The sequence below is a fragment of the Ranitomeya variabilis genome, chromosome 1 (genome assembly GCF_051348905.1).
Source record: "Ranitomeya variabilis isolate aRanVar5 chromosome 1, aRanVar5.hap1, whole genome shotgun sequence".
NCBI lineage: Eukaryota > Metazoa > Chordata > Amphibia > Anura > Dendrobatidae > Ranitomeya > Ranitomeya variabilis.
Genome location: NC_135232.1, coordinates 666,723,840 through 666,738,496, shown reverse-complemented (window position 1 = coordinate 666,738,496; position 14,657 = coordinate 666,723,840).

The window sequence follows — 14,657 nt, the reverse complement described above, 5'->3', positions numbered from 1 at the left end:
TTGCATATTTTAACAAATATTTAATAGGTTACAGTAAAGTAGGGCCCGGCCAAAAGTGTCTACCGTGTTATGGTGGCGGCTTACAAAATCTTTTGGCCAAAACAAAAGCTGCCGGCTATATGTGTGATCTGGTGATGGGAACTGTTAATGTGTGATAGTTGAGAAGTGGAGTTTTTCCAAGAAAGAGCGGTGGGACTGTGGACAGTTCGAGGGGTGGAGCGTGGAGGCAGGACTGGGGTGGATCCTGGGCGGAGTCTCAAGGGGGCCCCGAAAATTTTGCCAGTATGGGGCCCCGAAATTTCTTGTGGCAGCCCTGCCTGTATGACAAAGAGGATATAATATGAACAATTTGAAAGCCAGATGTCCTCTACTGTATGACACTAGGAACAGAAGAATTTTTTGGTGGCCTCTGGATCAGGCCTCTATAACACACTAGATGCTACAAACTATTTTAAAGTCAGGTGACTTACTGTATGACGTTTAGTGAACAGAAAATGTTTTTTGGTGATGTGCGTGAGATCTGCAGAAAGCTTAATTTCAACCCAACAAAATGACAACGTGTGATACGGCGGGCTGTCTAACTCTTTGCAACTGAAAAATTACAATTTATTTTATTGTGCATTAGGTCTGCAGACAGTTTCATATCACCACAGCACTAAATGACAAGGTGAGATACAGCAGGCTGCTTCACATTTACCAAGTGAAAAATTATTTAGAACGCTATACTTGTGCATTCAATATAGAAGCAGTGCACAACACACTTCTAGGACATGTACCCTGCTGGCTTTGTCTGTGGACCTCAGTAATGGCCAAAATAAAAAAAAATGCTGGAAGATCAATTTAACAGTCACCCTGGACACTAGCTAGCTACACTATCTGACTGATGTACAGCCGCCTAGCTGACTAGCTAAAATCTTGCTGCTAATAGTGCCAGTGTCAGGAGCAGCCTCTCTGCCCTGTTAGGCTGGTTTCACATTTGCATCTGTGCGTGCAGTGTTTCATCCACATATATCCGCATGCGTCATGCGTACATATACAGTATTTAGCATGGTGTATGCTAGGACATGCGTTTGCATGCGTTCGCATGCTTTTGCATACGCATGCGTTGTTTCGCGGTGCGCGGCGGGGCACATCTAACGCAACATGTTGCATTTAGGGAGGCGTCAAATATTTAGCAATCGTCCACATGTAGACAAAAAAACACATTACTGTCTATGGGAACGCTTTGGTATGCAAGGATATGCGTACGCTTGCGTTCGGAATACAATGCTTACTTCACACTAATCATGTCCAGGAAACTATGTTACCACCTGCAAAATCACTGATGTATAAAAGGGAGTGTGGAGACAGGTAGTCCATTACTCTCAAGACTCTGGATGGAAGCACAAGACTCTGGATGGAAGCACAAGACTGTGGATGGAAGCACAAGACTCTGGACGGAAGCACTAGACTCTGGACGGAAGCACAAGACTCTGCATGGAAGCACAAGACTCTGCATGGAAGCACAAGACTCTGCACAGAAACACAAGACTGGTTGTCTCCTGGTGCTGTCATTTCTCCTGGTGCTGGCGTCTTTCCTGGTGCTGCCATCTGTCCTGGTGCTGCTGTCTCTGGTGCTGGCGTCTGTCCTGGTGAGGACAACACTGACTATGTAAGTATAGAACCTTTGAAAATGTCTGTATCCCTTTTTTTCTGTTCCTTTAGACTGGTTGTCTCCTGGTGCTGCCATCTCTCCAGCTGCTGGCGTCTCTCCTGGTGCTGACATCTGTCCTGGTGCTACTGTCTCTGGTGCTGGTATCTGTCCTGGTGCTGGCATCTGTCCTGGTGCTGCCGTCTGTCCCTGTCAGGAGCAGTCGAGTTGAAATGAATCTTCTCAGGGTCGTCGGGCTCATGTTTCTCAGGAGGAAAGACGTCGTATAAGTATTCTTTTTATCAGAGTTGTAATTGATTTTAGTTTCATTTTTACTTAAAAATATTTTGTTTTATTGGACTTATTGGTTCCAAATGGGAAGACGCCCAACAGGACATTGAAAACAAGCAACTAATTCACCTTGTGCAAGAGCGAATACCATTGTGGGACACCTGTGATCGTTAGCACACTGACATTGGTGTCATTCGATGACTCTGGGAAGAAGTGGCCATATCGATGCTGTATGATTGGGACCATGCCATGCCACGTACCAGAAATGATTTTGGTAAGTATTTCAATGTGGAGTGATGCGCCAGTGAAACTGTAAACTGTAAATGTAGGTGCATTGTTTTACAATTAATTTTTTAATCCCCCCCCCTTCACAGTGAAGAGAATAAGAGTGCAATGGCGCTCAATGAAGGATCGCTTCAACAAGGACATGAGATAGGAGAACCAGGTTAAAAGTGGTGATGCTCAAAGGATACTCAGAAAATACAAATACCACCAGAACCTTGCTTTTCTGAGGCCTGCGCTTGATACGCGAACGTGGGTATATTTTGTGTTGTCTTACTATTATTTAACCTTTTTTTGTGGGCCTGGGAAAGGTCACTCATGCCCGAGTTTATGCACTTAAGGTCGGTCTTCCAGGATGGGATTAAGGTGCTTGGTGACAGGCTGAAGAGTGGGTTCATCCATGTGAACAAACTTCTACAGGCAGGGCCGGTGTTAGGTCAAGGCTGACTGGGCAGCTGCCTGGAGCCCCCACTCCCTTGGGGCCCCCAGCATCTACAGCAAAACAGCAGAAGCTTCACTGATAATAGCATTATCAGTGAAGCTTCCGATGTAGAGACTGGTTAAGGACCTGTAGTGACATCACGATCAGGTGACCTGCCATGTGACCATGATGCCACCACAGGACATGTACTCAGGGAATGTCTGGACCCATGTGGCAGTGAAAAAGGAGCGGGCAGTGAAGCAAAGGAGCATTGTCCACTGAACCTCCCCCATCAGAGTCATGGAAGTGCTCATTGGCCAGTGCTCCTGTCCTCCTGCACAGAGCCTCTGAGGGGGAGAGAGACCTAGAGATGGCAGCTACCAATCTGAGCTGGCAGATAAGTAGAAGAGCACCCGTCCCACTGTGTGTGCTGCTCGTGGTGAAAATGGCTCCTGTCCTGCTGTCAGCACCTCCTGCTCTTGTCGGCAGTCCCAGCAGAGGAGAGGGCAGGGAGGTGTCTGCTGGGACAGTGCTGCTGGGAGCAGGAGGAGCTGCAGCTGATAGTGTGGAACATCTCATTCCCTCCAGCATAAAATAGTGTGTGTATCTGAGGTGTGTGCAGTGTGTGTATGTGTGCATGTCTGGTGTGTGCTGTCTGTGAGCTATGTGTATGTGTATCACATGTATCAAATGAGCATTTGTTGTGCAGCATGTGTGTGCCATGTGTGTATATAAGTGCGTGCCATGTACTTGTATGTGTGTGCCATGCGTGTGTGTGTATAAGTGCGTGCAATGTATGTACTGTATATATATATATATATATATATATATATATATATATATATATATATATACACACAAGTTGGCAATCGTTCAACGAACTTTCCCACATTATTATGAAGAAATTACATCACATCCTGCACCCAATGTATTATATAATATATTTAAGGAGTCAGAGTGTGTCCAATTGATACCAACTCCACCAAAATGGACACTGACTCCGACTCAACAGCCCTGCTGCTTATAACATGATACTGTATGGGGATAGATTAATATACTAGTGTTCTGTCCCCATCATTCTTCATTAGCCGATATAAAGAGGCCGAGAAACAAGAGCCAAACGACTTCAATATTGTCGATCACACACATCGGACCGTCTGAACTCAACGCATGTAAATGCAACCAAAATGTTTGAGTGTCATGGTGCAATATGTGAGCATTAGGGGCCTCATTTTAATCTTTTGCCTAGGGCCCCACTTTGTCTAAAACCGGCCCTTTCTACAGGATGTTAACAAACACCTTTACCACCTGGAAACCAACCTTGAGAGACCGGCGTGACTTTTTTTCTTCAATAGAGTGGGAAGTGTCGGAAAACCTTACACCTCAATTCCAGATCAGCATCATGCAAGCCTGCCAGGCTGCTTACAGCTACACATTGCAGCAGCAGTCCCAAAGCTACAATCCACAGGCCGGAGGATATTACCAGCAGCCGAACTTCTATTTTCAAACTCCCACAGCACCAAACTATCTACCACTACTACCGCCTCCAGTTCACAGAACCACCATACTGCCTACTTCATCATCCCTGCAGCCAGCAGCATCCACGACGCTTCCAAGTTCACAAGTTCAGCACCACTGCAGCTGGCAGCATCCATTATGCTCCCAAGTTCAGCACCCCTGCTGCCCGCAGCATTCACCACTACTTTCCCAAGTTCAGCATCTCTGCAGCCAGCAACACCCACCACGCTGCCCAGTCAAGCACCACGCCAGAAGATTGCTTACAGAGGCCACCACTCCCACTCAGCCAAGAAAGCAATGGTCCAAAACTAAAAACATTCCCACCAGGAGGAAGACTTGGAGTCAAAAAACCCTGCTAAAATTGGACCCACCACCTCCACCCTCACCAACAATGTGTCTCTGTTGTCAAATGTGTCACTACCTTCCCTTGTGTCTGTCCCTTCCAGTTTGTCTATCATTTCCCATGATTCCACTGTGTTGTCTACTCCCAATATGTCCAGTCCCATCCATGATCCAATCCTTCAACTTGTTGCCCCTTCCCCTGTAAACCCTTCATGAACTACCACCCAATCCTCACAGCTCCACACCCCAAGGTCCACCACATCTCACCCTCAGATAGACCCCAATCCTAAACCCTGTTATTTTTTTCTTAAATGTTCATTGTGTTTGCACAATATCTATGTTTTCTTTGTCTCTTTAAGCGCCGCCGCCACAAACACACACATGTGTGTATTGTATTGTTGAGGGAACTTGTAATGGGTGTTTTACTACAGGTATTTTTATATTTAATTCAGCAAACATTACAGGCACATTTTAACATTACATGTACATTTTAACATTACAGGTACATTTTTACGTTACAGGTACATACTTAGCGGCTTAAACCATTCCGTCTTGCCATGCCACACGTCCATTATCAGAAATAAAGTATGCAGCAAACTTATCCCTCATCTGGGCAATTTCCACTGTAGTCCTCAGAGGGTGGTCTTGGTAATCATGCAATGTAAGAGGTTCCTCAGGTTCTAAGTTGGGTCGCTCTTTTGCCAGGATATAATTGTGCATAAGAAAACATGCTTTCACAACGTCATCAATTGTCTCAATTAGGGTTGAGCGAAACGGATCGGACAAATTCAAAATTCGCCGACTTTCGGCAAAGTCGGGTTTCATGAAACCCGACCCGATCCCAGTGTGGGATCGGCCATGCGGTCTGCGATCTTCCCGCCAAAGTCGCGTTTCGTATGACGCGTTCAGGGCCACTTCTTAGTCAATGAAGGAGGACGCAGAGTGTGGGCAGCGTGATGACATAGGTCTCAGTCCCCACCATCTTAGAGAAGGGCATGACAGTGATTGGCTTGCTTTCTGCGGCATCACAGGGGCTATAAAGGGGCGTGCACGCCGACCGCCATCTTACTTCTGCAGATCGTAGCATAGGGAGAGATTGCTGCAGCTTCGTCAGAAGAAGGGCTATAGTTAGGGAGGGAAGATTAACCCCCAAACTGCTTGTGCTGTAGCGATTTCCACTGTCCAACACCACCTTTGTTTTGCAGGGACAGTGGAGGCTATATCTATGTGCATCAGCTCTGTAGCTTATTAGGCTGCATTATAAGGCTTACTGATAGCTGCATTGCTGTTTGCACCGCTACTGTGCAAACCAACTGCTTTTTTTACAAGCAAAAATCCTGTTGCTCCTTTCTCCACTTGTTTCTTGTTTATTTGTCCACACTTTTGTGTGCAGCAGTCCTTTTTATTGCTGCCATACTTGTCCTGAGATCATTGTAGGGAAATTTAAATTGTACTACAGTCCTTGGATTTTTCAGATATCTTCCAGCCACTTGCTGCCACTTACATTGCATTGTGTTACACACTGGGCCTGAGTTGTGGTGCTGTCTCCCCCCAAAAAAAGTGAGATTGAAATTCTCACAAAGTGGATATACCTCAGTCCTCTTAGTTTGTGGTGTATCAGCCAGCCACTTGCTGCCACTTACATTGTGTTGTGTTATACACTGGGCCTGAGTTGTGGTGCAGTCTCCCCCCAAAAAAGGAAGAATTAAATTCTCAACAAGTTTATATACACCTTCTACCTTGTTTTACAGCACCATATAATGGTTGTTATTTTGTTTAGATTTTCCCAAAAATGAGGAAGTCTGGTGGAAGAGGTCGTTGCCAGCTGGTACTGATGGTGGTGGTGGTGGTGGTGGAGTATCTGGTGGTAGTGGGAAAAGCAAAATAGCAGCTAAGGCTGGAGGTGTTGAGCCAGCGTCATCGTCTGGCTACACAAGGCCTCGAAGGCTCCCTTATCTGGGAGTAGGAAAACCGCTTTTAAAGCCGGAGCAGCAGGAAAAAGTTTTGGCTTTCCTTGCTGACTCAGCCTCTAACTCTTTTGCCTCCTCTTCAGAAAGTTCCAAATTTAAAAGCAGCGAGTCATCAGTGGATGCTCCCGGTCAGGAACAAGTCGCTTCCTTGTGTCCTTCACCCAAACCAACAGTGAAGGATGCGTCAGGCGACACAACAGGTTATTCCATGGAGCTCTTTACACATACCGTGCCTGGGTTAGAAAGGGAAATTGTTAACAGCCCATTACAAGATGAATCGGACATGGAGTGCACTGATGCACAGCCACAGCTAGATTATTATGCTGTTCCATTGACTCAGATCACTACATTGCCCTCGCAGTGTACTGAGCCAGAAACTGACCCTGATGAGACTATGGTGCCCCGTCCCGAACTCTATAGCACCTTAAACGGTGACACAGAGAAAGGTGCACATGACATTGAAGAGGAGGTGATAGATGACCCAGTTGTTGACCCAGATTGGCAGCCATTGGGGGTAGAGGGTGCTGCTGACAGTAGCTCAGAAGCAGAGGAGGATGATCCGCAGCAGCCATCTACATCGCAACAGCTTTCATCTGGCAGGCCCATCTCAGGCCAAAAACGTTTGTCAACCAAAAAAAAACGTTTTAGGACAGCGTGGCCATCCAGTGAAAGTAGCACAGCGTGCAATGCCTGAAAAGGTATTGCATAGTAGGAAGAGTGGAGTGTGGCAGTTTTTTAACCAAGATCCGAATGATCAGTGTAAAGTTATCTGTAAGAAATGGTCAAAGACCTTTAGCAGAGGGAAGAATCCCCTAAATGTAAATACAATGTGCATGCGTAGACATTTAACCAGCATGCACTTGCAAGCCTGGAATAACTACCAAACGTCCCGTACCATTGGTGCACCTGCTCAGAATGAAGGTAGCCAGCAGCGCTACATTGCTTCCCTCACTGTAAGCCCACCAGTTAGGACACCACCAGCAGCAAATGTGGAGGTATCGTCACAAGGCCAAAGCAGTCAGGGAATCACAAGGTTTTTGGTAGGAAACACTGTATGTAGGTCAACATCAAGAATAGCATCACCAACCCTCTCTCAATCCGCCATGTCCACCACCACCACCACCGCTAGTTCCACCATATGCACTTCTCCAGTCCAGCTCACCCTACAAGAGACTCTCGTTAGGAAAAGAAACTACTCATCCTTTCATCCGTGTACACAGGTTTTGAATGCCCACATTGCTAGACTAATCTCGTTAGAGATGATGCCCTACCGGTTGGTTGAAAGCGAAGCTTTCAAAGCCCTGATGGCCTACGCAGTACCACGCTATGACCTACCTAGTCGACACTTCTTTGCGAGAAAAGCCATCCCAGCCCTCCACCAGCATGTCAAAGACCGCATTGTCCATGCACTGAGGCAATCAGTCAGTAGAAAGGTGCACCTCACAACAGATGCATGGACCAGTAGGCATGGCCAGGGACGTTACGTGTTCATCATGGCACACTGGGTTAATGTGGAGGATGCAGGGTCCACAGGGGACAGCCATAGTGGGACAGTTCTGCCTAGCCCACGGTCTAGGAAACAGTTGGCTGTAGGCGTTCGCCACCCCTCCTCCTCTTCCTCCTCCACCGAAAGCGAAAGCTCGTCCATAGAGCGCAGTCGCACGACCACTCCATCCGCAGCTGCCAGTGTTGCACACGAGGTGTCCCATTATGGAACAGCTACTGGTAAGCATCAGCAGGCTGTGTTGGAAATGAAGTGTTTGGGCGACAACAAACACACCGCGGAAGTTCTGGCTGAGTACTTGCAGCAAGAAACTCAGTCATGGCTAGGCAGTGTATATCTTGAGGCAGGCAAGGTAGTCAGTGATAACGGAAGGAATTTTATGGCTGCCAGAGCCCTTTCAGAACTGAAACACATACCTTGCCTGGCTCACACCTTGAACCTGGTGGTGTAGTGCTTCCTGAAAAATTATCCTGGGTTACCAGCCCTGCTCCTGAAGGAGCGAAGACTTTGCTCGCACATCCGCCGGTCACCTGTACACTCCAGCCGTATGCTGAACCATCAGCGATCGCTGAATCTTCCCCAGCACCACCTAATAATCGACATTGCAACAAGGTGGAACTCCACACTGCACATGCTTCAGAGGCTTTGCGAACAGAGGCGTGCTGTAATGTATTTGTGGGAGAATACACATACACAGGCAGGCAGTTGGATGGCAGACATGGAGTTGTGAGGTGTGCAGTGGTCGAAGCTACAAGACCTCTGTCAAGTCCTTCAGTGTTTTGAGGAATGCACACGGCTGGTAAGTGCAGACGACGCCATCATAAGCATGAGCATCCCACTAATGCGTCTGCTGATGCAAAGTTTGATGCACATTATGGAGCAGGCGTCTGCAGCCGAGGAGGAGGGAAGCCTTGATGACAGTCAGCCATTGTCTGCTCAGGGAACTCTCCTGGATGAGGTGGTGGATGAAGAGGAGGAGGAGGAGGATGATGGGGATGAGTATTTATGGGAGGAGGATGCTTACAGGGGGCAATAGAAACTGGTGGCATTGCAAGGTCAGGTACAGGGTTTTTGCGGGAGACAAGTCATATTGATTTGCAAGACAGTGCTCCTCAACCCAGCACAAGCAGTGAATTGACACCTGGAACATTGGCCCACATGGCTGAGTATGTGTTGCGTATCCTAAAAAGGGACCCCCGCATTATCAAAATGATGACCGATGACGATTACTGGTTGGTCTGCCTCCTGGATCCACGATATAAAAGAAAATTGCAAAATATCATGCCACATGAGAACCTTGAGCAAATATTGGCAACCAAACAAGCAACTCTTGTAGACCGTTTGGTTCAGGCATTCCCAGCACACAGCGGCGGTGATGGTTCTCACACGAGCTGTTGGGGGCAACATGGCAGAGGTGTTAGAGGTGCACAAATCAGAAGTGGCATTGGACAGAGGGGTTTTATGACCAGGTTGTGGAGTGATTTCACAATGTCCGCAGACACGAAAGGTACTGCTGCATCAATTCAAAGCGACAGGAGACTGCATTTGTCCAGTATGGTTATGAACTATTTTTCCTCCCTTATCAATGTTCTCCCTCACGTCATTCCCCTTTGATTACTGGGCATCTAAAATAGACACCTGGCCTGAATTGGCTGAATATGCATTACAGGAGCTCGCTTGCCCTGCTGCTAGTGTGCTATCAGAAAGAGTCTTCAGTGCTGCTGGTTCAATACTGACCGAAAAAAGGACTCGTCTGGCTACCCAAAATATTGATGATCTATCCTTCATTAAAATGAACCAATCATGGATTTCAAATTATTTTGCCCCACCTTCCCCTGCTGACACGTAGCTTGCCTGAAAAATGTCTTGCTTTTGGCCTCCTCTTACTGACTGCTCCAATTCCTCCATTTGCAGCTGCTGAATGTCCACCATAGGCCATTTTTATATCTCCCTAAATGGGCTGACTCCCCCCACAGGGCCGTGGTCACCACTTGGCGCAAGCAGCCGTGCGAGTGCCGTTTGCCTGGACAGGTGGGTGTGCCCATTCTTGGGCGACGGCACTGGCACAGGGTCCCTCATAGTACAAAGACGTGTCTCTGACGGTGGTGGTGCACAACCAACGTCAGACACACCATCATAATATGAGGGGCCCTGTGCCAGTACCGCAGCCCACGAGAGAGTGTTCCCCCCCAGCTCGAGCAGTGCTCTACCACTTGCAATACTTACCTCTCCCTGCTCCACAACTGTGTAGTTTGTGCTGTTAAATCCTTCAATGGCACTGCCAATACAAATTTGTTGAAATGATAGATGAAAGTTAAAATACACAGGGGCCCTGGCCTCCATTTAATACTTTGCGCCTACTACCACTGTCTTTATAATTTGGGCCTACTAATGGTGTCTGCCGCTGCTTGTTGTTCTCCTCCACTGAACAAAGCTGAGCCACCAGTTTACTCTTGTTTCGAATATTAAACTGCATTTGGCCTACTTGTTTGGTTGGGCCTACTAACGGTGTCTGCCGCTCCTTGCTTTTCTCCTCCACTGAACAAAGCTGAGCCGCCACTTTAGTCCTGTTTCGAATATTTAACTGCATTTGGCCTACTTGTTTGGTTGGGCCTACTAACGGTGTCTGCCGCTGCTTGTTGTTCTCCTCCACTGAACAAAGCTGAGCCGCCACTTTACTCCTGTTTCGAATATTAAACTGCATTTGGCCTACTTGTTAGGTTGGGCCTACTAATGGTGTCTGCCGCTCCTTGCTTTTCTCCTCCACTGAACAAAGCTGAGCCGCCACTTTACTCCTGTATCGAATATTTAACTGCATTTGGCCTACTTGTTTGGTTGGACCTACTAACTGTGTCTGCCACTCATTACAGTTTTCCTCCACTGAACAAAGCAATGCTTAGTCCTGTAACCAATTTTGAACTGCATTGAGCCTACTTTTTTATTTTAGGCCTACTACCTGTGTCTGTCTGCACCACTCCTTACAATTGTCCTCCGCTGAACAAAGCTATGCCGCCTGTGTACTCCTGTAACCAATTGTGAACTGCATTGAGCCTACTTTTTTATTTTAGACCTACTACCTGTGTCTGTCTGCGCCACTCCTTACAGTTGTCCTCCGCTGAACAAAGCTATGCCGCCTGTGTACTCCTGTAACCAATTGTGAACTGCATTGAGCCTACTTTTTTATTTTAGGCCTACTACCTGTGTCTGTCTGCGCCACTCCTTACAATTGGCCTCCGCTGAAAAAAGCTATGCCGCCTATGTACTCCTGTAACCAAATTTGAACTGCATTGAGCCTACTTTTTTATTATAGGCCTACCACCTGTGTCTGTCTGCGCCACTCCTTACAGTTGTCCTTCCGCTGAACAAAGCTCTGCCACCTGTTTAGTCCTGTTACCAGTTTTGAACTGCATTTAGCCTACTTTATTATTTGGGCATATATCTGTGTTTCCTCATCATCCTGCCCATTGCCCAGTCACTGCTAGATGAGTCTGCTGGTACATTGACCCAGACAACTACATTCCCCTTGCACTACACAGCCAGAATCAGACCCTGCTGAAAGTCAGGTTCCCCTTCCCGCATACTATACCACCTTACACGGGGACAAAGAGAAAGGTGCAGATGAAAGTGCAGGTTACTTCATCAGGTGGGGGGGCATACTCGTTGGCGACGTCACTGGCACAGGGCCCCTCATAGTACACAAAAGTGTCTCTGCCGGTTGGAGGCGCCCCCGCCGTCAAACACACCACCGTACTTTGAGGGGCCCTGTGCCAGTGCCAATGTGAATGAGTGGGCCCCCCTGCTTGCTCAGGATCACAGCACTTACAAAGTTTAAATACTTACCTCTCCCTGCTCCACCACCGTGACGTAGTCCACGTTTCCTGGGCCCACGAAAAACTTGAGCCAGCCCTACCCCCCCACAACTTTAGCCAAATGACCCCCAATTTTCAATGCCTAACTATTATTATAAGGTAAATTAAGATTGACAAGCTTAAGTAACAAGAATTGATGTTTTTGGCATTAAAATGGGCACTTTAGGTGTTTTCCTGTCCTCCATTCACAGCCGACTTTGATTCCCCATTGACTTGCATTGGGTTTCGTGTTTCGGTCGGCCCCCGACTTTTCGCAATAATCGGCCGATTTCACCCGACCCGACTTTTGAGAAAGTCGGGTTTCACGAAACCCGACTCAATCCTAAAAAAGTAAAAGTCGCTCAACTCTAGTCTCAATTTTTAGTTTGATTGGTGCTCCCAAAATGCACCATTTAGATACCAGCAAGCCAAAGGCACACTCCACAGTTCTTCGAGCCCTTGTCAGTCGGTAGTTGAGAATCCGTTTGGGTGATTCAAGTCCCTACTTGAGTAAGGTTTTAGGAGGTTGGCACAAATTTCAAAGGCCTCATCCCAAACCACAACAAATGGCATTGGCGGGCCTTCAATGTTGGGAAGAGGTTGTGGCTGTGGAAAATTGAAATTAATATGATGCAAATGTTGGCACATGTCAGAGTTTTTGAAAGTCTGAGAGTCATTTCCTCATCCAAATGAGCCAACGTTCATGGCAACAAATCCTACTTTTCTTGAAAAGTATAATGTTACAGGGTATATATACTAGATTCCTTGTTAGGGTGTTGATCCAGGGAACTAGTCTGATTGCCGTATGTGGAGTCGGGAAGGAATTTTTTCCCCAGTGTGGAGCTTACTCTTTGCCACATAGGTTTTTTTTGCCTTCCTCTGGATCAACATGTTAGGGCATGTTAGGTTAGGCTATGGGTTGAACTAGATGGACTTAAAGTCTTCCTTCAACCTTAATAACTATGTTACTATGACTTTCAGTATCTGCAATCGCCATGAGAACAATAGAAAAGTATTTTTTGTAATTAAAATACTCAGTTCCACTTCCAGCAGGCTTCCTAATCCGAATGTGTTTGCCATCCACAGCCCCCACACAGTTAGGAAAATTACAAATGTCAGGGAATTTTTCCTCTTTTTCATGCCAGAGTTCAGTTGTGGATTGGTGGAGGAATTCTTGATGCAGAACGTTACATAAAGCCCTGCAGGTGTCTTTAGCAATCCCAGAAAGGGTGGACACTCCAATCCAGAACTGGAAATGGAGAGATGATAAGGTCTCTCCGGTAGCCAGGAATCTGTCAAACAGAAAATGGAAATAAAAAAATTAATACATGGGTTTTCTAATAATAATACTATGACCATGTTTTTTTTTTTCACAATTAAGTACCTCAGGGTCACAAACAGACGTTCCTCAGCAGGAATTGCTCTACGGAGTTGTGTGTCATGCCTGGTAATGGATCCTCGGACATGTTGCAGCAAAGCTCTTTGTCTTCTTCTTTCTTCTTGACAAGCAAAAGCAAAGGCAACAGACAATTTCAATTGTAAATCCAGATTAGCATAGAAGCTCTCCATACCAAGATCCATCTTGCAGCAGGATACAGCAGCAAAAGATGAGGATTTTCTCAGTGCAGAGTGTCTATATATATATAGAAATCCCATGAGATATGCCCATTGGGTGTCTGATGTCAAGGAAAAGCTACTGGAAAAATTGGAAATATCGAACGCATGCGCATACGCAATGCAAACGCAAGCAAAAACGCATACAAATGCATGCACACACAGTGTTTTTTTTTGCCGTCATGCGTAAGATGATGTGGATGAAAAATGCTGCGTAAGCATGCATCTGCATGCGTTTTTCCATGCGTGTGTTCATGCGGATGATATGCTGCGGACTCAAACGCTAATGTGAACTTACCCTTACAGTGTCAAAGTGGCACTAAAACAAGATGTTCACTCTTTATATGGAAAAGGCCATGTGATTAAAGCAGCCAGACACAAGCTGTGGTGTCAGGACATTGTGGATGTTTTCTGCGCCCTGATTGGCTTGCCAAAATGTGCACACACAAGGAAAAAGTTAGGGAAAAAAAAAAGAATGCCTCTGATCTCTGCAAACACCCTCCCCTCACCAAACACATGCAAAATGCTCATGATACACCATTATTGTTGCAAAAGTGCTGCAAATACTTTTGTGGCAATGCAAATATTTTGCCGCAATTATTACCAAATGTTACCGATTTTATAAAATTTTGGTTGTGCTTCCGATCATGAATCTGAATGTGCCATATTTGTGCCGAATTTATGTTTGGCGATGGTTTTACAAACAAATTCACTCATCACTAACTGTCGTCTGCATAGGCATTACACAAAACATACAAAGAAATAATGCACGTAAGGATGATATATCTTTCCCACCCACAATCTGTGACTTTGCAGGATTTTCTACATGTTCCTGAAACTGTTGCATCCACATCTATGCTGTTCCCATTTCTATCTCAGCGCCATTGTTCCCAATGTTGAATGACAGAGAAGCAGTTTGGCTAACTATGACTAATGGTGCCTGCAGACAGGGAGCTTTGGGGTTTTGTTTTACCTGGTTAACTCCCTCCTAGACAGGGTTCACACCACTAGTCCAATAACTTTTACCAATGTTGCCAGTTATTCCATCGTTTTTTTTAAATTTTCTCACATAACAAACAGACATTTTACAATAAACATAAGAATCCCGGACGCGTACGGCCCTAATAAATGCAATTAAGCCAAGATATTGCCAAGAATATTTCAAAACAATATGCGTAACAGATAACGTATGTGAATAGCTGTCTTTTTTCTTCCTTTCTTTTTTCTTTTCCCTTTT